Raw genomic sequence first — 22,589 nt, 5'->3', positions numbered from 1 at the left:
GACACTAAACTCATATCTATCAATAGTAACTCTGAACGTGAACGGGCTTAATGACCCCATCAAAAGGCGCAGGGTTTCAGACTGGATAAAAAAGCAGGACCCATCTATTTGCTGTCTACAAGAGACTCATTTTAGACAGAAGGACACCTACAACCTGAAAATAAAAGGTTGGAGAACCATTTACCATTCAAATGGTCCTCAAAAGAAAGCAGGGGTTGCCATCCTTATATCAGATAAATTAAAATTTACCCCAAAGACTATAGTGAGAGATGAAGAGGGACACTATCTCATGCTCAAAGGATCTATCCAACAAGAGGACTTAACAATCCTCAATATATATGCCCCGAATGTGGGAGCTGCCAAATATTTAAACCAATTAATAACCAAACTCAAGAAATACCTTGATAAAAAAAAAAAAAAAGAAAAGAAATACCTTGATAATAATACACTTATACTTGGTGACTTCAATCTAGCTCTTTCTACCCTCGATAGGTCTTCTAAGCACAACATCTCCAAAGAAACGAGAGCTTTAAATGATACACTGGACCAGATGGATTTCACAGATATCTACAGAACTTTACATCCAAACTCAACTGAATACACATTCTTCTCAAGTGCACATGGAACTTTCTCCAGAATAGACCACATACTGGGTCACAAATCGGGTCTGAACCGATACCAAAAGATCGGGATAGTCCCCTGTATATTCTCAGACCATAATGCCTTGAAATTAGATCTTAATCACAACAAGAAGCATGGAAGGACCACAAACACGTGGAGGTTAAGGACCATCCTGCTAAAAGATGAAAAGGTCAACCAGGAAATTAAGGAAGAATTAAAAAGATTCATGGAAACTAATGAGAATGAAGATACAACCGTTCAAAATCTTTGGGATGCAGCAAAAGCAGTCCTGAGGGGGAAATACATCGCAATCCAAGCATCCATTCAAAAACTGGAAAGAACTCAAATTCAAAAGCTCACCTTACACATAAAAGAACTAGAGAAAAAGCAACAAATAGACCCCACCCCCAGCAGAAGAAGACAGTTAATTAAAATTCGAGCAGAACTCAATGATATCGAGACCAAAAGAACTGTGGAACAGATCAACAGAACCAGGAGTTGGTTCTTTGAAAGAATTAATAAGATAGATAAACCATTAGCCAACCTTATTAAAAAGAAGAGAGAGAAGACTCAAATTAATAAAATCATGAATGAGAAAGGGGACATCACTACCAACACCAAGGAAATACAAACGATTTTAAAAACATATTATGAACAGCTGTACGCCACTAAATTAGGAAATCTAGAAGAAATGGACGCATTCCTGGAAAGCCACAAACTACCAAAACTGGAGCAGGAAGAAATAGAAAACCTGAACAGGCCAATAACCAGGGAGGAAATTGAAGCAGTCATCCAAAACCTCCCAAGACACAAGAGTCCAGGGCCAGATGGCTTCCCAGGGGAATTCTATCAAACGTTTAAAGAAGAAATCATACCTATTCTACTAAAGCTTTTTGGAAAGATAGAAAGAGATGGAGTACTTCCAAATTCGTTCTATGAGGCCAGCATCACCTTAATTCCGAAACCAGACAAAGACCCCACCAAAAAGGAGAATTACAGACCAATATCCCTGATGAACATGGATGCAAAAATTCTCAACAAGATACTAGCCAATAGGATCCAACAACACATTAAGAAAATTATTCACCATGACCAAGTAGGATTTATCCCTGGGACACAAGGCTGGTTCAACACTCGTAAAACCATCAATGTGATTCATCATATCAGCAAGAGAAAAACCAAGAACCATATGATACTCTCATTAGATGCAGAGAAAGCATTTACAAAATACAGCATCCATTCCTGATCAAAACCCTTCAGAGTGTTGGGATAGAGGGAACTTTCCTCGACATCTTAAAAGCCATTTACGAAAAGCCCACAGCAAATATCATTCTCAATGGGGAAGTACTGGGAGCCTTTCCCCTAAGATCAGGAACAAGACAGGGATGTCCACTCTCACCACTGCTGTTCAACATAGTTCTGGAAGTCCTCGCCTCAGCAATCAGACAACAAAAAGACATTAAAGGCATTCAAATTGGCAAAGAAGAAGTCAAACTCTCCCTCTTCGCCGATGACATGATACTCTACATAGAAAACCCAAAAGCCTCCACCCCAAGATTGCTAGAACTCATACAGCAATTTGGTAGCGTGGCAGGATACAAAATCAATGCCCAGAAATCAATGGCATTTCTATACACTAACAATGAGACTGAAGAAAGAGAAATTAAGGAGTCAATCCCATTTACAATTGCACCCAAAAGCATAAGATACCTAGGAATAAACCTAACCAAAGAGGAAAAAGATCTATACCCTAAAAACTATAGAACACTTCTGAAAGAAATTGAGGAAGACACAAAGAGATGGAAAAATATTCCATGCTCATGGATTGGCAGAATATTGTAAAAATGTCAATGTTACCCAGGGCAATTTATACGTTTAATGCAATCCCTATCAAAATACCATGGACTTTCTTCAGAGAGTTAGAACAAATTATTTTAAGATTTGTGTGGAATCAGAAAAGACCCCGAATAGCCAGGGGAATTTTAAAAAAGAAAACCATAGCTGGGGGCATCACAATGCCAGATTTCAGGTTGTACTACAAAGCTGTGGTCATCAAGACAGTGTGGTACTGGCACAAAAACAGACACATAGATCAATGGAACAGAATAGAGAACCCAGAAGTGGACCCTGAAATGTATGGTCATCTAATATTCGATAAAGGAGGAAAGACTATCCATTGGAAGAAAGACAGTCTCTTCAATAAATGGTGCTGGGAAAATTGGACATCCACATGCAGAAGAATGAAACTGGACCACTCTCTTTCACCATACACAAAGATAAACTCAAAATGGATGAGAGATCTAAATGTGAGACAAGAGTCCATCAAAATCCTAGAGGAGAACACAGGCAACACCCTTTTTGAACTCGGCCACAGTAACTTCTTGCAAGATACATCCACAAAGGCAAAAGAAACAAAAGCAAAAATGAACTATTGGGACTTCATCAAGATAAGAAGCTTTTGCACAGCAAAGGATACAGTCAACAAAACTAAAAGACAACCTACAGAATGGGAGAAGATATTTGCAAATGACATATCAGATAAAGGGCTAGTTTCCAAAATCTATAAAGAACTTATTAAACTCAACACCAAAGAAACGAACAATCCAATCATGAAATGGGCAAAAGACATGAAGAGAAATCTCACAGAGGAAGACATGGACATGGCCAACAAGCACATGAGAAAATGCTCTGCATCACTTGCCATCAGGGAAATACAAATCAAAACCACAATGAGATACCACCTCACACCAGTGAGAATGGGGAAAATTAACAAGGCAGGAAACAACAAATGTTGGAGAGGATGTGGAGAAAAGGGAACCCTCTTACACTGTTGGTGGGACTGTGAACTGGTGCAGCCACTCTGGAAAACTGTGTGGAGGTTCCTCAAAGAGTTAAAAATAGACCTGCCCTACGACCCAGCAATTGCACTGTTGGGGATTTACCCCAAAGATTCAGATGCAATGAAACGTCGGGACACCTGCACCCCGATGTTTCTATCAGCAATGGCCACAATAGCCAAACTGTGGAAGGAGCCTCGGTGTCCATCGAAAGATGAATGGATAAAGAAGATGTGGTTTATGTATACAATGGAATATTACTCAGCAATTAGAAACGACAAATACCCACCATTTGCTTCAACGTGGATGGAACTGGAGGGTATTATGCTGAGTGAAATAAGTCAATCGGAGAAGGACAAACAGTGTATGTTCTCATTCATTTGGGGAATATGAATAATAGTGAAAGGGAATATAAAGGAAGGGAAAAGTAATGTTGGGAAATATCAGGAAGGGAGACAGAACATAAAGACTCCTAACTCGGGGAAATGAACTAGGGGTGGTGGAAGGGGAGGAGGGCGGGTGTTGGAGGGGAATGGGTGACGGGCACTGAGGTGGACACTTGACGGGATGAGCACTGGGTGTTTTTCTGTATGTTGGTAAATTGAACACCAATAAAAGTTAATTAAAAAAAAAAAAAAAAAGAATGATACTTTACCTCTGTGGTCTTCCTCCAAAAATACCACAACCCTAGTCTAATCATGAGAAAAACATTACTGAAATCTCAGCAGGGGAACATTCTACAAAATAGGACTCTAAAGGTCATCAGGAAAAGAAAAATCTGTGAAGCTGCCACAGTGTAAAGTCTAAGACAGGATTTAGATTTAGAAATATGGTGTTCTTATCTTAATACAATTCTGCAACATAAGAAGGACATTAGTTAAAAACTAAAGAAATATAAAGAATATTGATATGGGTATATTTATTGTGACAAATACAGTTAGAGGAAGCTGAGTGTGAGATATATGAGTAATCTCTGTACTATGTCCACAATTTTTCTATAAATCACATATTGTACTGTATGGTTATAGAAGGTAACTACACTCTTGGTAAGTATCTATAGGGTACAGAGATGTTGAAACACTGTTATACACCTGAAACTGAGGTAGCATTGTGTGTCAACTATATTCAAATTTTTAAAAATTAGTTTTAAAACTTAAATAAAATTAAAGTTTTAATGTTTATTTTTGAGAACTTAAAACATACCTCATATTGGAAAAAACTTCACTATAAGGAAATAGTTAATGATACTAATATATTTGATAATTCAAACTGAAAATGTTAAAACAGTAGGAAAATAATAATATGAAAAATATTATATTAAATAGTACAGAATATGAGTTTATGCAACAAAATTCCTGATGTATCAAAAAGTTATTCATTACAAAAAATATAAGTATTATTAACCCAAGTTACCAATGCATTTTGCTTGGACAATTGCAATAACCATAAACTGGTCTCTCTGCATCACCTGTTTTTTTTTCCTAATATGTTCTTTGCACTATATATTAAGTGATGCTCTCAAAATGCAAATCTGAACAGATTACTCTTAGACTTAGCTGCCAATCATTTCCACTCACAATGGGTACAAAGCCTTTTGTGAGATATGACTAAGCTACATTTATGTATAAATAGCAATCAGTTGCCTCATATTGACCTTTTTCTCTGCTTTTTAATCCCATCATTTCTTGCCACAGGACCACAGGACACACACCTTAAAAACACCTTTCCCTCCCTTCAACTAATCTATTTTTAATCTTTCTTTAGGTCTTAGGGATCATCAGTTTCTTACTGAAGCTGTTCCTTAATCACCAGTAGAGGTAAGAGTCTTTGTTATATACGCTTATAGAACTTTATTCCTTTTCTTTACATCATCACAGTTTGTAATTATACTTCAATTAGTAATTAGTGTGATTATACCTTTCTCCCTAGACTGGAATCGCATCAGAACCTGAACTATATCTGCTCAATATTGTGTGCTCAGAGCCTAGCATAATGTCTATCATAAAAATTTCTATACAGAATTTTTTCAATAAAAAAATGTGGAGGAATAAATGAGAAACAGAAAAGGAAATCTTGTAAAAATAAAACACATGTAGTTGTGTATAAGATCTAACACAGACTTCAATGTTCTTGAGTTCACTGCACGATTATAATTCGACTTACAGTCCTAAATTCTTAGATAGTAACTTGAAAACTAGTTTTGAGTCTTATCTATGAAGTTAAATCCAAGAAAATAGAGAATATATGAGTGAGAACATTAAAATGAATGATAATTATACACCTTCAAATCACTGGATTTTCTGCATGAGAAAAATAACAGAAAAAATGAACCAGAATAAACAATTTAAAATAGAATTACAAATAAACATCTAGAATAAGTGAGAACTATATTGATTATTCAATAAGCAGTAGTGATAGAAGAAGATAATTGCAAAAAGTGAATAAGATGCATAGATTATATCTAATAACAATGTATACTCTAGCTAGATTTAAGAGCTTTACATAACAAATAGTCAACAAAGGATTCAGAGAATATGTATGTAAACATGTTTAGTAAAACTTTACCGATTGTATACTCTGATGTGAAATATCTATATACCTGTACACAGATATACATAAACACACACACACCCCTATTATTTTTAATGATAATCAATTTTTATTTTAAGACATCCCCTCCCATATAGTTGTTTTTGCACCTATATTAAAGTTAATTATATAAGCTGGTTTTGTTTCCTTTTTTTCATTTAATTCAAGGGAAACCTTATCAGATTAGTATTTTCTCACCTCTTCTCTTTTAGTTGATAGATCCAGCAATCCATTTTTATCATAGCAGTGGAAGGCACATAAATTCTAAGCTTGCATTGTTTCATTCTACTCTAGCCAATATTTCACCATACTTACATCATCCCTTCTATGCTGGCCTATCCTGAAACTCCTCCATTTTTATCCAGTTTCCAGTAGTTTTGGTCAATGACAGTGATACAGTTGATCTCACCAAAAGACAACTTCAGATCACTTGCCTTCTATTCAAGTCTGCTTTACTTTCAACTATACAGAAAAAGTATGTATGGCTATGGGATGGCTAATATTATGTGTCAATATGCCTGAGCCACAGGGTGTCCAGATTAAACATAATTTCTGGGTCTGTGAAGTTGACTCCATTGAGATTAGCATTTCAATCAGTGAATTTAATAAAGTAGATTACACTCCCCAGTGTGAATGGGCATCATTCAATCTTTGAGCCCCTGAATAGAACAAAAGATAAAGAAATCGCCCCTTTGTCTTCCTGCCTTCCTGCTTGAACCAGGATATAGGTCTTCTTCTGCCCTACCATAGGATTTACACCATCAATTCCCCCTGGGTCTCAGGCCTTTGGATTCAGACTGGATTACACCACTATCTTTCCTGAGTCTCCAGCTTGCAGATGGCAGATTTCAGAAATTCTCAGCCTCTATAATTATATGAACCAAGAACCAATTGTATGTATCTATCCTTATTGATTCAGACTCCTGGGAGAAACCTGATTAATACAAGCTGCTTAATGCATCCAGTCAGAGTATGAAAAGACACTGCCAGACTATGTAAGCATATATGTCTAAGGCACTCAATACTTCTATTTTATACTCCACTGTCTTATGATATGATCTTGCAAACAATTCTGGTTAGGTATTTTCTCATTTGAAACATACAGAAACTAGTGTGGACACAGTTTTCTACTTCTGAGGATCCCTGAATTAAGGGTTTCTTGAAACCTTTAATTATATTTAATCCAAAGAGACAAGCTAAATCAATGACCTCTTCAGAGAATTACATGAGTGTCTTGCTATATTGGTCTACATTATAGCTCATTCTTTATCACAGACCAGAAAAAAATTATTTTTATTTTTGCTAAGGTAAAATTATAACTGCAAGAAATAAGTAAATATTCTCTTAAAGGTGAGGTTACTGGCATGATCTCAGTTGTTGAAACTCTATGAAATGTTGATATTCAATTTGTCTCAAAATCTACAAATAAAAATCATAAATGCATATATAATTTTGCTAGAATGAAAATACCATTTTTGATCAATGTTACTCATTTACAGAAAAATTAATCTAATTAAAATACTTCCACAAAGTATATTAGTGAAAACCAAAGAATGTTTATGAAGATTTTAAATAATGTGGTGGGTATCTTAGCATGTTTAATATAGTCAAACATAGATTTTTAAATAGACATAGATATAAATAGATACTTTAAATAATAGAATGTTTGCACTGATACTCTCTAAATGAGGAAACTAGCAGTGTTCTATTCTTCATTTTAATAATGCAATAAAAACTTTTAAATATTAAAATAGTAAAGAATATAATTTTCTTTTCTTCGTCCTCTCCACCACAAATTGAACCAGTAATCAGTCTGATATTTATTTTCAAAAACGTTTCTTTGCCTTTGTACTTTTATCCATAAATAACATCATCATTTTCATTTTTTAAATGTTTTTTCTTGAGCATATATAGTAAAAAATGTGAATCTAAGTTCAGAGAAAATGTGTAATGTGGAAATACACATTTAGAAGTCATTAGCATCCATGACCTTTTTCTCTCATGACTTATCCAATCTACCTGAAACCTTACTGCCTCCATTTCCAAATTGTACTCAGAATGCTATTAGCTCAATGTGTTGCTGCCTTTCTGGTTCAAGCCAGAAGCAATTTCTCACTCATGTACTACTCTTGCTCCTATAAAGGTCATTCAACACAGCATTAAAGCTCACCTAATATATAAATACAGACCTTTCACTCAAAAACGGATTTACAATGTTTCCCCAACTCACTTTACATAAAAACTGAAGGCCCCTGGGCAGCCCAGGTGGCTCAGCGGTTTAGCACCGCCTTCAGCCCAGGGTGAGATCCTGGAGACCCAGGATAGTGTCTCACGTTGGGCTCCCTGCGTGGAGCCTGCTTCTCTCTCCCTGTGTGTCTCTCATGAATAAATAAATAAAATCTTAAAAAAACAAACAAACCTAAAGGCCCTCATTAAAACATTGATACCACTGGGCAAAGATACTTTCCAGTATAGCCTACAGTTATTACACTTTGACTTCCATACAGTTATGTGGCCACAGCTTTAAGTTTTCCTCTCCACTTACAGCATATCTTTTCTCTGCTTCTTTAATGTATATATTTATGTCAGAGTTTTTAAATAAAACCAAAGTACAAAAAAAAAGAAAAAGAAAGTACTTTTGAAAGTATAGTTTAAATCTTCCAATACATGTTGCAATTCTCCGTATACAGAACTAGATATATGTATCTTCTGAAAATTGTTCTGCCTAGCTCCCAACCTGGGACAGTGTATAAAGATTCCCTGGAGTTATGAAGACATTAAAATTTTACTTGAATAAAAAAAAAAAAAAAAAAAAAAAAAAAAAAACACTACATTTTCAGTTGTATTGACTGAAGACATTAAAATTTTACTTGAATAAAAAAAAAAAAAAAAAAGATTCCCTGGAGTTCTCTAAAAAAAATACAGTTTGAGTTTCCACAACACCCAATAAGAATCCATGGTTTCAGAGTGGGAATGAATCTAAGTGCCCTAGGCTCTGTGCTCTCTCCCTCTGCATTTTTATTCTGAATATCTTCTAGCACACTTGTAATTTATTTTTCTCAACTCTTTACATGCACTTTCTTCTCTATTAAGCCACATTGATCACTGAAATCAGTATCTCCCTCCAAGTCCTCCATATATCCTGTACAGACTCACACATTTACCAAAAACAGCTCTCTGATCATATAGTTTGATTCCACAATATCAAATCAAGATATGTAAATCATTTGCCATGGGCCCATTCATTTCCTGGAATTATGAAACACAGACAGCATGAAGCATGTTTTACTAAAAAGCAACTATCAAATACTATCAATTACTAATATAGAGTAGAGAAGAGTAAGTGCAAGAGATCTACAATTACTGCCTCTTCCAGAGCTGCCCATTTTGGGGCCAACATTATTTTTACATTGTCTCTGTTTTGCCAGGTGAACATATAAAATTAAGAGTACTTTTGAAACTACTAACACGGGACGCCTGGGTGGCTCAGCAGTTGAGCATCTGCCTTTGGCCCAGGGCATGATCCTGGAGTACTGGGATCAAGACCCACATCAGGCTCCCTGCATGGAACCTACTTCTCCCTCTGCCTATGTCTATACCTCTTTCTCTGTGTCTCTCATAATAAATAAATATTTTTTTTTAAAAGAAACTACTAACAAAAACATACTTTGGGAAGCTTCATTTATCATCTTTTAGTTCTAAAATATATATGTTATATGAAATAATATAAAAGACAACAAGCAAGAAAAAGACAAGTTTGATACATAGAATATAATTTGTAAGATGTGTGTATATATATATGTATACATATACAATGCACTATTCTTAAGTTATATAAACACACTGGATATTAATCAGAATATACTTGTTTTGTGAAAGTTTCACAGAGTACAAAATTTTATATTAGGTTATCCTATATTCCCATTTCTTTTTTTTTTTTTATATTCCCATTTCTAATTCATATCACTTCATATTTCCTGATCTATATTATAAATGCCATTTTATTCATGGCCAAAAATAGATTTTCTCATTTAATTAAAATATTTCAAATTTCTAAATTACTAGTGTTATGCATTCTTATTTGTATTTCTCTACTATGTCACTCACCTAAGGTTTATCACATTGGAAGCTACCAAAAGCTCTTTTGCCCATTTTTATTAATAGCTTACTTCTGTCCTAGCTCGATTAATCTAAAACTATCAGGAACAAATTTTTAGCCTAAAAATTTAAAGTATATTGGTCTATTTCAAAGTGGGAGATTTCAAACCAGATGAAACAAGAGTTACTTCACAAAAAAATTGGAGAAAATAGAATAACTGGTTTTTAGGAAAGGGTGAAGTTTAGATAAAATTTAAATGAGGCAGGACTCACAGCAAAGCCTGTGTAGAAAGTCACCATCTGGCCTGTATTGCAAAGTGAACCCAAGATGTGTTTTCTTGGGAAACTACAAAGTTAAGGAAAAATATGGGAAGGCATATCCAGAAAACTTTTATCTAAAGCTTTGCACCTGGGTTATAAATTGAAGTGCTTCTCCGTGTCAAAGTGACTTAGATCCTCCAGCTTAAAGTGGAATTATAACCTACTGATATCATTTCAAGTAGCAAAATTCCTAATGGTCTGAGTTTAGAAAACAAATATTCTCAGGGTGGAAGAAGGTGTAGTCAGCCAAATAAGGGGATTTTTTTTTTTTATGACACTTCATAAGTGCAACACTGCCCTGGCTGACATATGATTTCCTGTTAAATTTTCTCCTGGCTCTGCGTCTACTATTTGGGTCTGTTGAATTACTTGGCATATTTTCATTTCTTTGTTGGAGATAATCTTTAGTTTCTTATTTCTATATGCCTAAATATCACAATTCTAGTCATTATACTTACTAATACAATCTGTTTTTAAGAGAGCTTTCTTGGGTGGCTCAGTTGGTTACGTGTCTGTCTTCAGCTCAGGTCATGGTCCCCAGGTCCCAGACTGGAGCCCTGCATCCAGGCCCATCAGGCTCGCCACTCAGCGTGAAATGTGCTTCTCCCTCTGCCCCTCCCCCTGCTCATGTTCTCTCTTTTTCATTCTCTTTCAAATAAACAAATCTTTTAAAAAAAATAAAAGGTTTCTTAAAATAACGTTACATCTCCAATACCTTTTGAATTTCTTTAAAGCTTACATGACATAGAATAAAAATAAATACAAGAATAATTTAGATACATCATTGAAAGGTATGAATACATATATTTAAAAATAAATCAGATAAAATTTTAAGTTATTTAATCAGAGTATCATGTGGAAATATAAATAAAGTAAAAATTACTGACCAGATTTAAAAGGACTTGCTTCTTCTTCTTTTTTTTTTTTTTGCTATTGTTTTTTTCAACTTAGATACTTATAGGGTGATGCTCTAAATAACCTGATGAGAAGAGAGAAATCAGATATATGAATAATACAAACTCTAACCTAGTCTACTTAAAAAAAAAGTCCTATTAAGGCTAAAGAATCTAGACCAGCTATCTATGCTAAAAAGTTTCATTCAGGGGGATTCCTGGGTGGCTCAGTGGTTGAGCATCTGCCTTCCGCTCAGGGTGTGATCCTGGAGTCCTGGGTTCGAGTCCTACATCGGGCTCCCTACATGGAACCTGCTTCTCCCTCTGCCTGTGTCTCTGCCTCTCTCTCTCTCTCTGTGTGTCTCGTGAATAAATAAATAAAATATTTTTAAAAAATAAAATAAAAAATAAAAAGTTTCAATGTTCAAGTTTGGAGTACCACTTACATTCATTCTATATAATACAAACAACATGAAATACAATGATGGAAGGACCAGGAAAGGTGAAAACAAATAGGTAAAATCCAGGATATGTGTAAAATTGGTATTCTGGCAGTACTAATTATACAATAATTAGTGGACATATCTCAATCCTATTTGAGAAAAAAAATTAGGAGATTTGAAGTAATTATTTAAAGTCCTTAAAAGAGAAATCTTTCATTCTGTCTCTATGAAGGAAAAAGTTACATAGGAAACTTCTATTAATACAGTCTACTGAAACTCATAATACATTTGTGCATTTCTCTAAGTAAGAAATTGACTTTACAAAGTTAATTTCTTTTTACAACATTTCATTAAGACTCATCAAATTAGGTATTTTGCACCATTTGGAGTTATACAAAAGTTGAATATCTTGAAATTAGACTCACATTCCTGCTGTTCATCTTCAGGAGAATGTTTTCTAAGATGAATTAATATGCAAAGTAACAGTTGTACTTTAATATTTTTTATTACAAGAGTTTTACAACTATGCACTTTTTTGTATTTGTCACTGATAAATTTTAACCTTTTCTCTTTTCCCTGATTATCATCTCAAAATAGAATTCTAAGTGTATAATCAGTCATGAAGTATTTGAAGTGTTTCTGAAAACTCACTGAACAAACAGCAAAATAATATTGAATTGCTTCAAAGAGAATCACATTTCACCAAATTACTAATTTTGAATCAAGAGTCATTATATGAGGATTAGACAAAAACCTTTCCCTTTCACTTTTTTAACCTAGATATTTCAGTGTCCTATTTCAAAATTATGTAAGGCCCAGTCATATAATGCTGTTTAAAAAAATATTTTATTTATTTACTCATGAGAGACAGAGAGAGAGAGAGAGAGAGAGCGCGGCGTAGAGACACAGGCAGAGGAAGAAGTAGGCTCCATGCAGGGAACCCAACGTGGGACTCAATCCCTGGTCTCCGGATCACTCCCTGGGCTGAAAGCGGGCACTAAACTGCTGAGCCACCCGGGCTGCCCATGTAATGCTATGTGAACCCTATGTTTATTCTATAGCCCTATTCTATTTGTCAGTAGATTCAGCCAAACTATAAAGAAGTAAAAGCCATTAAGAAAAAAGAAAATAAAAATATTAACGTTAATAACCTAATATATCCATCTACCCCTCTGTAGGTACTCATTCTCATTTCTTTCTGCATTATTCTTTTTCTGCTACTTTTAGGGGAAAAAAATAGGGAGATATATTCACATGTTATTTTATTTTTCTTATACAAACTGTACCCTACTATACATACTTTTTTGTACTTTCTATTTTCAATTAACAATACATTATGGAAAAAAAAAACCAATACATTATGGAAATAACAATACCAGTTAATAAAGATTATTGTCAATGTTTTTTAAAATTACAATGGATTTTATTGTCTGTCAGAAGCATGGTTTATTCAATTAATTATGCATGGAATACAGGTTTATATATTTCATAACCATAAATAATGGTCCAATGAGTAACTACTGCTTATCAGTTAATGGACTGTTGGATGTGTATTTTCAGAATAATGTCCTAAAAGTGGGACTTTTCAAAGGTAAACATATATATTTCCTACTACATATTAGCAAATTTCCTTCATTAAGGATTGTATCAAGTAACAACCCCAGAAGTAATTCAGGGAAGTACCTATTTTCCCACAGCTTCTCCAAGATAAGCCTTTATACTTTTCTAGTCAGGCTTTTAATTGTTTAGTAGAATAGTTCTCATTACAGTTTTGTTTCATCTATCCAGTATCATCACTTCTACATTGTTTGATTGCATTTGATCAAGAAGGATATTCCTAGGATCTGTACTTCTCTAAGTTGCTAACATTCTGTAATTGCTATGAAAGTAACATGTGCATATACAATGAGAAGGAAATAGGAGTAGCCTTTATGGTGCTACAGTGACAAACACGAACTTTCCAAGCTTATACTCAATAATCTTATTAATTGGTCATTACTTTCATTGGCACTAAAAATTCAAATTCTTTTGATGTTACTCTTTTGAGACATTTTTTTCATTGTATGTCCAAATACATTTCTGTTATTTCACAACTGTTATATTGAGAAAAGAAAATTTCTCTAAGAAATTTCTCTAAGAAAAGGAAATTTCTCTATTAATGCCTAAGCATTAATAATGTCACAAGTTTACACAATGGAGCAAAAATAGAAACTGCAAACATACTATGTTCCTTTTGGTGCTATATCTTTTTACTAAAGTAATTTTTGATGCTGTATAAAATAAGCTTTCTTCCAATCCCTTTATTGTAGGTCAAAATATTCAGGCTTTATCTGAATATCTCACAAATTTTAAATAGTAATTCAATGTTAGTCATTTTCAGTGAGAAAATAAATACTATGAAAAATCTTCAACTATTTAGAATTAAATTGTATGCTAACTGCAATTTAACAGGTTTTAGCCTTCTGTCACTGCTTGACCTATATAAAAACAAGACTTCATATTGTCTGTGGTATATCTGATTTCTTTTTTTTGTTTTGTTTTCTAAAGAATTACACCTACATTTGCAAAGGAAAAAATTAAAATATTTTCAATTTTTCTCTAGGAGTAAAAACAACCCCAAATTTTGTGTTTCATTCTACTTAAAAAAGCCTAAAAGGACAACAAAAAAGACACATAGAAAAATAAGACATGTGAATCACATTTAGTCTTTATATTAAAATCATAGGTCAGCCCGACATTTAAGGAAAATACTCAGATTTAAATGAAGTGATTTTTAAGTTTCTTATATGTCAATGTAATGTTCAAATAACTGCTTTAAAATGTTTATCAATTAAAGTTATCAATAAAAATGATTAATTTAAATTAAGGATTTACTTGACAAGTATTTAATGAAAGCAGAATTTAAAGAGAAGAGCTGTGTACAGGTTTAAAGGACAGCAAGTATTTGAAGCAACATTCTGGTAGTAGCCTCAGTAAAAAGCCATTATACCCATATGCCTGAAGGGGAAATCAATGGTGTTACCAGATTTCTGACCCCCAAAACAAGTGACTATGTGACATTAATCAAATAGTAATTGCTAGAATAATGGCAATGCAGAGAGCATAGAAGGGTATATATCTGTAATGTATTTCTCCATCTGTCTTCTAATAGTCTGTTGAGGTTTTTAACATGCTGAATCCAAGGGAAAATCAGAGGGTAAGGAAACCTACCATAGTTATATAATATGTAGTCATTAGATTTAAACCTAGGTATTTCATTGTGAGTGCTGGTAATGTAAATGATACTGTGTTTCTAATTTCAAATTTCATTTTGATCATTGTTCATACATAGGAAAGTGATTGCCTTGGCTTAAACGGTCCCTTAAAGCTATGCATCTACTGTTGCATTATATAATAAAGCTATGTTTGCTGTTAAAAAATGAGCATATTGTTGTGCCCAAGATTACGAATCCGAGAAAACCACCGGGGAGCCGAGCTTGGGTCCAAGTATACCCGACACAGCGGAGCAGGGACTTGGACCCCGAGGGGGGTTACAGCTGGGTTTTTATGGGCTGGTCTAGGGGATTTTCAGAAGGGGTGGAGGAATTTCTTAAGCTCTGTTTTCATTCCAATACGGGACTTTCTGTCTCTGTCAAGGGCGTTCTGAGCTCTGTTTTGATTCTGATATGGGACTTTCTGTCAAGGGCATTAAGCTCTGTACTCATTCTGATATGGGACTCTCTGTCAAGGGTGTTCTGCGGTTTTTCCTGTAAAGGTCAGCTCTTATTCACGGGGCCTGAGATGGCTATACTTGTGCTAATGCTAAACTTGAGGTGGAATGGCGTTAATTTTCTCAGCCTCCATACATATGAGATCTCCTACACTGTGCAGTGCCTTTCATTTTACTTTGCCAAAAATGCCAGGAAGTAAGAATAATTTCTGGTATACTGATTGCATTCCTCCTCATGCTCAACCTTTTGCAAGGCAAAATTACCTTTTGTACTATCACATGGTACAGGTAATTTTCTTCTATGAATTTAAGCCATCCTAATATCCTGCTTTGCCTGAGCGAATGTGCTATGAATGCCACAATGTCTGACTGGAGCCTAGACTTCAAGAGGCCTGGCACATTTTCTCTAACTCTTCCTATGAAGAACACAGCCACTTCAGTAGAACCAAGTTTCGTCTATGCTGAAGCAGAATGTGAGATCACATGATGGAGAGCCAAATTCCCCTGCTAAATTATCTTTAACCATCCAGTTGATCCACATAATTGTGAGAAATAAGATTCATATTGTTTTAGGCCACTAATTTTTTTTAATTAATTTTTATTGGTGTTCAATTTACCAACATACAGAAAAACACCCAGGGCTCATCCCGTCAAGTGTCCGCCTCAGTGCCCGTCACCCATTCCCCTCCAACACCCGCCCTCCTCCCCTTCCACCACCCCTAGTTCGTTTCCCAGAGTTAGGAGTCTGTATGTTCTGTCTCCCTTCCTGATATTTCCCAACATTTCTTTTCCCTTCCTTTATATTCCCTTTCACTATTATTTATATTCCCCAAATGAATGAGAACATTTGTTGTACATGATAAGCGACAAAGTTTGCCAATCTCTATATCTATACTGATTTTGAGTTTATGGAGGGAAATTAATAATCAGATGTTAACTACAATAAAAAATCATACATTTGAGAGTTTTTACATTACTGCAAAACACAACTCCTCCATTTATGCACATTGTGTAAATGTATAACATTATGTATAAATGTATAACACTTATGTATAACAATGAAGTATAATGTCTCAAATTGAAACAATTATAATTTCTCTGTCACTGTGTGAACATTACATTTGTTATAACTTTATTACTAAACAGTATTTTCACTGGCTACATAATTCTAAATTAGCAATTATTTTAAGCTGGTTCATTGAAGATAGCATTCCATAGTCTTCTGATTAGTATTTTATATGACAAGTCAATCATCAATTATATTTAAAAATAATTTTTTCTTTCTCAGCTTTAAAAGTTTTTCTTTGCCTTCATTTATTGTTGTTATTGTTGTATACATGATAATTTCATTTTATTTCTTTAAAATTAAGCTACTTAATGTTAAAAATGCTTTCCAGGTGTAGACTGTCCCCAAATTCTTGACTTGCATGTTTGTATTTCCAACTTCTGAATTTTATCCCATTAATACTGTGCAATCTTGTGCAATTCTAAGATAACTCTAATCAAACATTTTCTAGTTTTTGTTTGGTTGGTTTTTTATTACCACTCTCAGGTGGGAGATTTGTTCCATGTATCTTAAAATAATCAAGTCAGGGATTTCTATCATTTATTTTGTAATTTTCATTATAAGCTATGTATTATATTGATTTTTACACTCTAATAAGGTATATATATATGGCATATAGAATTATAAAACGATGTACCATTCACCCAGCTTAAGAAATAGAATTCTACTTCTGTTTTCCTTCTAAACTGTACAACTAGTCCTCTTTCCTACCATAAGTAAACACTATTCTGAATATTCTTTTTTATCAGCCTTAAAAAAATCCAGACATATGCAACAACATACATGAACCTAAATGACATTATGCTAAGTGAAATAAGCCAAATATTGCACTTATGAGGCATTCATATAATAGAGTCAAATTAATAGAAGCAGAAATAGAAGGGTGCTAAGGGGAGGCAGAAATGAGAAGTTGCTATTCACTGAGTCTACAGTTTTAGTTATGCAAGATGAGTAAGTTCTAGAGACATACTGCACAATATCATACCTATAGGTAACAGTATTGTATAGTACACTTAAAATTTTGGTGAGAAAATAGACATTGTGTTAAAAGTTCTCACCAAAATAAAATAAATTCAATTAAAGCAGGTGGAAAACGGACTTTATGTGTTTCATGGTGCAGATAAGCAAGAATTCCAACCCCTTCAGGGTATATATCAGTAAGTCCTTTTGCTTAGTCACAGTATAAGCATAACAAAGTTTTATGATATTCAATATGAAAGCAGAAATGTACAGAATTAAAAGCAAACATAAAATAAAAATTAGTAACAAAGGCAGACAGATGTTGGTCACTGCAAAGCTTTATAAACTAAGACCTGCTTATCATAATAAAAAAAGAAGGGGACAAAATAAATATTTGAAATAAAAACTGGTAATTTCACTCATTAAAATCTTAAGTACATAAATAAGAAAATATTCACAAGCATATTATATTTTTTCAAGAATGTCAGGTTAGTTTAATATTTGAAAGAACAGCTAAGCACAATAACCAAAAGAAAAATTATAATCTTAAGATATGTAGAAAAATATCTTAAAATCAACGCTGATTTACAAAAATTTAGAAATTTGGAATTGAAAGTAGAGAAAGAAGATTTAAAGTAACTGGCTTAGAGTCTATTTTTTATTATTTTTAATACGTGATGATGCAAGGAAATTGGGTATAATCATCTTGTCAATTATACCTCCTCTGAGTGAACAGATTAATGATATTTGCTAGAAAGGAAAAATCATGTTTCTATAACACCTTTAGCAATATTGCTAGCTAAGGATTTTCTAGATTAAATAGAACACAGGATCTATGAGGTAGGGCTTCTAAAGTCAGCCATGCAGACAAACAAGTCCCAGAGTTATGAAACAGAATAGTTACAGAATTTAAATATCCCAAGATAATCTTAAATATTAAGAAAAAAATGATAGAAGTTGATTACTATATTAGTTCCTATGGCAGCTACAGCAAATTATCACAATCTTTGTGGCTTAACTCTGACAGCAATTTATTGTCTCATACCCCCTGAGGATAAACTTCCAAAATCTATACTACTGTGCTGAAATCAGTGTGTATCAGCAGGGCCAGGGTCCCTACTGAGCCTGTAGGGTAGAATCTTCCTGCTCTGGTGGCTGTAGGCAATACCTCGCCTATAGTCACATCACTCCAATCTCTATCTCTGTGTCACTTATCTCTTCCTATTCTTCTGATTATGCTGAATCCAATCTTCTATTGTCTTGCTCTTCTAAGGATGTAATTACTCAGATAATCCAGGATAATTTATTCATCTCAAAGTTATTAGTTATCTCTTCGGTCTTTTTTTTTCCTCATATAAATTAATATTCACAGGTTCCTGAGATTTGGGCATAAATACTGTTTGGAAGACTATCATTCAGTCTACTATACTGACTTTTATTATAAAGATTCTCACATGCAGAAGACTTCTCCAAATGCACTGGGTTGATTGTATATGCATACATATAAAATGAAACAAATACCTAACAGCATTCAGAAATATTAACTCCAGATGAAGTGTGATATTAGACATAAAACCATACATAAATTTTTAGATGTTTTTTATACACAAACACACACACACCTTGGAAAGAGAAAGCAAAAGTTTTTATAACAGGTAATCAAACCCAAGAATCCTAAAGAAGATGATTTACCAATTGGATATCATTCATATTGGGAACTTCTGCTTATTAAAAGGAATCTTTGAGTTAGAAAATAAGTCACAGAATGAATAATGATATTTAAAACATACAACTAATAAGGGTTGTTTTTCATATCCAGTATAAAGAACTCATAAATGGGTAAAAAATTTAAAAACAATCACCCAACCCATTATATAAATGGTCAAAATATTTAAACAGCCAATGGGGGGAAAAGATATACAAATAAGCAATAAAGTTATTTATGGAAGGATGCTAAATGATATTGCTCATCATAGAAATGCCAAATAAATGTAAAACAACCACAACTACAACTCTGCATGGCTAAAATATAAAGCCCAAAACTAAAATATAAAGCCCAAGAATACCAAATGTTGACAAAGAAATGAGGCAACCAGAACTCTTATACACTACTTTTAAGAATGGAAAATGTTAAAAATTCATCAGAAAATATTTTCTCCACATCTACTAAAGCTCAACATACACTAACGGTGAGCACTACCACCCTGAGTGTATACCTAACAGAGTTTCACACACATACATACCAAATTTATGCAATTGTCCCAAACTAAAACAAATCCAAATTCTCACCATATATAAACAGAAAAATATAGTTTATTGATTGTAAAAATACTATCCAACAATGTAAATAAGAGATTCAGCTACCAGGAACAGTAATAAATGATCTCACAAACAATAATGAATTTAAAAAACCAACATAAACTCATATATATTTTATGGTTCACTTATTACATAAATTATAAAACCAGGCAAAATTAGCAATATATTTTAAAAAGTGAAGACAGTACTTACCTTGGAAAAGATACTTTAGACAATGACTGACACTTGACAAGAGCTCTGAGACATAAATTATATTGTCTATTAATTTAGGTGGTGAAAGCAAGTTTGTATCCACATACAATGCATGTAATTTACCGCATGTATGTTATACTTACATGCATTTTAAAGAGGAATTTCATTTTATTTTATTTTAACATTTCTGACAATATTTTAGTAGGAGGGATATCCAGTATATTTATTCTGGCATTTCCTCATTTAATAAGACAATAAAGACATTTCAGCAATGCATTTTTAAAAGATTTTATTTATTTATGTGAGAGAGAGTGTGTAATCATGGGGAGCAGCAGGCAGAGGGTGAATCAGGCTCCCATTGACCAAGGAGTCTAATGTAGGGTTCAATTCCAGGACTCTGGGATACTGGGACAAAGGCCGACCCTTAATGGACAGAGCCACGTAGGTGCCCCAAAGCAATGAACTTCTATCATAACGTAATAGGTAAATTGCATACATATGTGTATCCTCACCTCTGTCTCACATACACAAACACACATATCAAACTCTAATTTATTCCCCTCCAGAAATGGATTTTTTTTTTTTTTTACCATTTTTGCTTATTGTAAAATGTAAACTCACCTTCAAGATAAAAGTGAAAAGAAACACTTGAGGGAGTAATTATAGAAAAAAAAATTCAATTTTGCAGAAAGGTAATTTATAATCTTAATTAACTTACACTTTCATAATGTTTCTATTGATTTCAGCCGGGACTCTCAGAAGCATAACACGTATAGTAGTTGTTTACTTGCATATTTACATTTAACAAAAATATAATATACCTAACCTTATATCACTAGGTAAATAGTCATGTTTGATTTTTATTTCTATGCATTACACTCTTTCTGGTAAAAATTGATTAAACGGGCTTGTTACTTTCAATTATCCTGAATGTGCTGAACTGAAGTTTGCTTTCACCTATTTTTAAAACCACAAAACATGAAAGGGAAAATACATTCTTGAAGTAGTTATTTAGAGTAATTTAGAAAACATAGAATATTATTTTATGCTTGTAAGGCACTGGGAACAAATTTAAATTCATTTTTAACATGGCATAATGCAGTTCAATTACCGTAGTTAGGACTAAAATGAGGATAAAGAAAACAGCAAACAATTTAAAGTGTTAAAGTACACACACTAAATCAGAGGTCTTTTTAAAGCATAATTCTCTCAGTGCCTGAGTCTCTGGAATTAAGTTAACCTACGCAGGACAATATATATATATATATATTTTTTTTTTTTTTCAGAACCCTGAGGAATGATTGCTTTTATTTTTTATTTTAAAAATTTTTATGGGGGATCCCTGGATGGCTCAGCGGTTTAGTGCCTGCCCAGGGTGTGATCCTGGAGACCCAGGATTGACTCCCACATCAGGCTCAATGCATGGAATGGAGCCTGCTTCTCCCTCTGCCTGTGTCTCTGCCTCTCTCTCTCTCTCTGTGTCTCATGAATAAATAAAATCTTTAAAATAAAATAAACTTTATGGGTCAGAATTTTTTTGTATCATTTCTTTCTCCCTCAATCATATGTTCAAGATACATATGTATTATCTTCCCTTCACGGAAAGGTCAGCAAGACATGGAAGTACACATTTTAAGTATACTTAAAAGCATCAACTGTTGAAGTCGGAATTCCAACCTCAGTCTATTTAATCCTGAGTCCTTTGTGGTTGTGAAAACATGTTTTCTTTGATAGGCTATTAATAAATTCCCCATCTGCCCACATCTCTGTGTGCAATTGACCTGAGAGCGATGAAGGACGAAAGCCACTTACCCTAAGATCCGGGAGAGCGCCCAAACTCTGCAAAGCGACTTGGGGAGAAACGCCCGGAAGCTGACCCAGGCGGCGCCTCGGCCCAGAGGCAGCGCGGCAGCGAGGGCAGCTGACAGGCCACAAGCAGGAAGGGCCGCCGACGCGGCTCCCTTCCAGGCCTCGGCCCTCAGCCCGTCCGTCTGCGCTTTCGGTCTTCGCGGCAGCAGCCAGCAGCCTGCCTCCTCCCGCTGACTCCTCTGTGAGGAGACCCGACTGGGTCTCACCGTCCACCGGGACAAGAGGGACAAGCGGAGTCCTGCGTGGAGCGCGTCAGGCCCTGGCCCTACTTAGCTGTCTCAGGCTGTCGGGAAGGCTGGCTCGGCTTTAGCTCCACGCCAGACCTCTCTGAGGCTGCGCCGGCCACGCGCAGCCCGCCTGACGTGCTTCCAGGCAAGGCATCACGGGAGTCCTCGGAAGAAGGCCTGAGGAACACGTGGCTGTGGGCGGGGTAAAGCTCCATCCGGGCAATTCGGAGCTCCCCACCGCCCCTCCCCTTTCCCCGGGCCTTGGCCTATAGGCTCCGCCCCCTAGTTTCCCCACCGGGAAAGCACTTTGAAGGGCAAAGTGTTGCGGCAGACGCAGGTGGCCGAGCGGGCTTAGGTCCTCTATATAGACCTTTGAGATTCTGGAAGGTGCTCAGAAGACCTGCTCAGCAAAGACAAGCCATCCAAGTAAGTTCCTGTGCTTGTT

General features: G+C 34.8%; 1 pseudogene; it reads right to left on the bottom strand.

Moving 5' to 3' along the window:
- The window catches only part of LOC112910245 (proteasome subunit alpha type-1 pseudogene), a 177,009-nt pseudogene extending 154,650 nt beyond the window's left edge, over window positions 1-22,359 (bottom strand).
- Window positions 22,360-22,589: the final 230 nt, after the last annotated feature.

Source organism: Vulpes vulpes, chromosome 6 (genome assembly GCF_048418805.1).
Source record: "Vulpes vulpes isolate BD-2025 chromosome 6, VulVul3, whole genome shotgun sequence".
Lineage (NCBI taxonomy): Eukaryota > Metazoa > Chordata > Mammalia > Carnivora > Canidae > Vulpes > Vulpes vulpes.
This window is presented reverse-complemented; position numbering and strand designations above follow the sequence as displayed.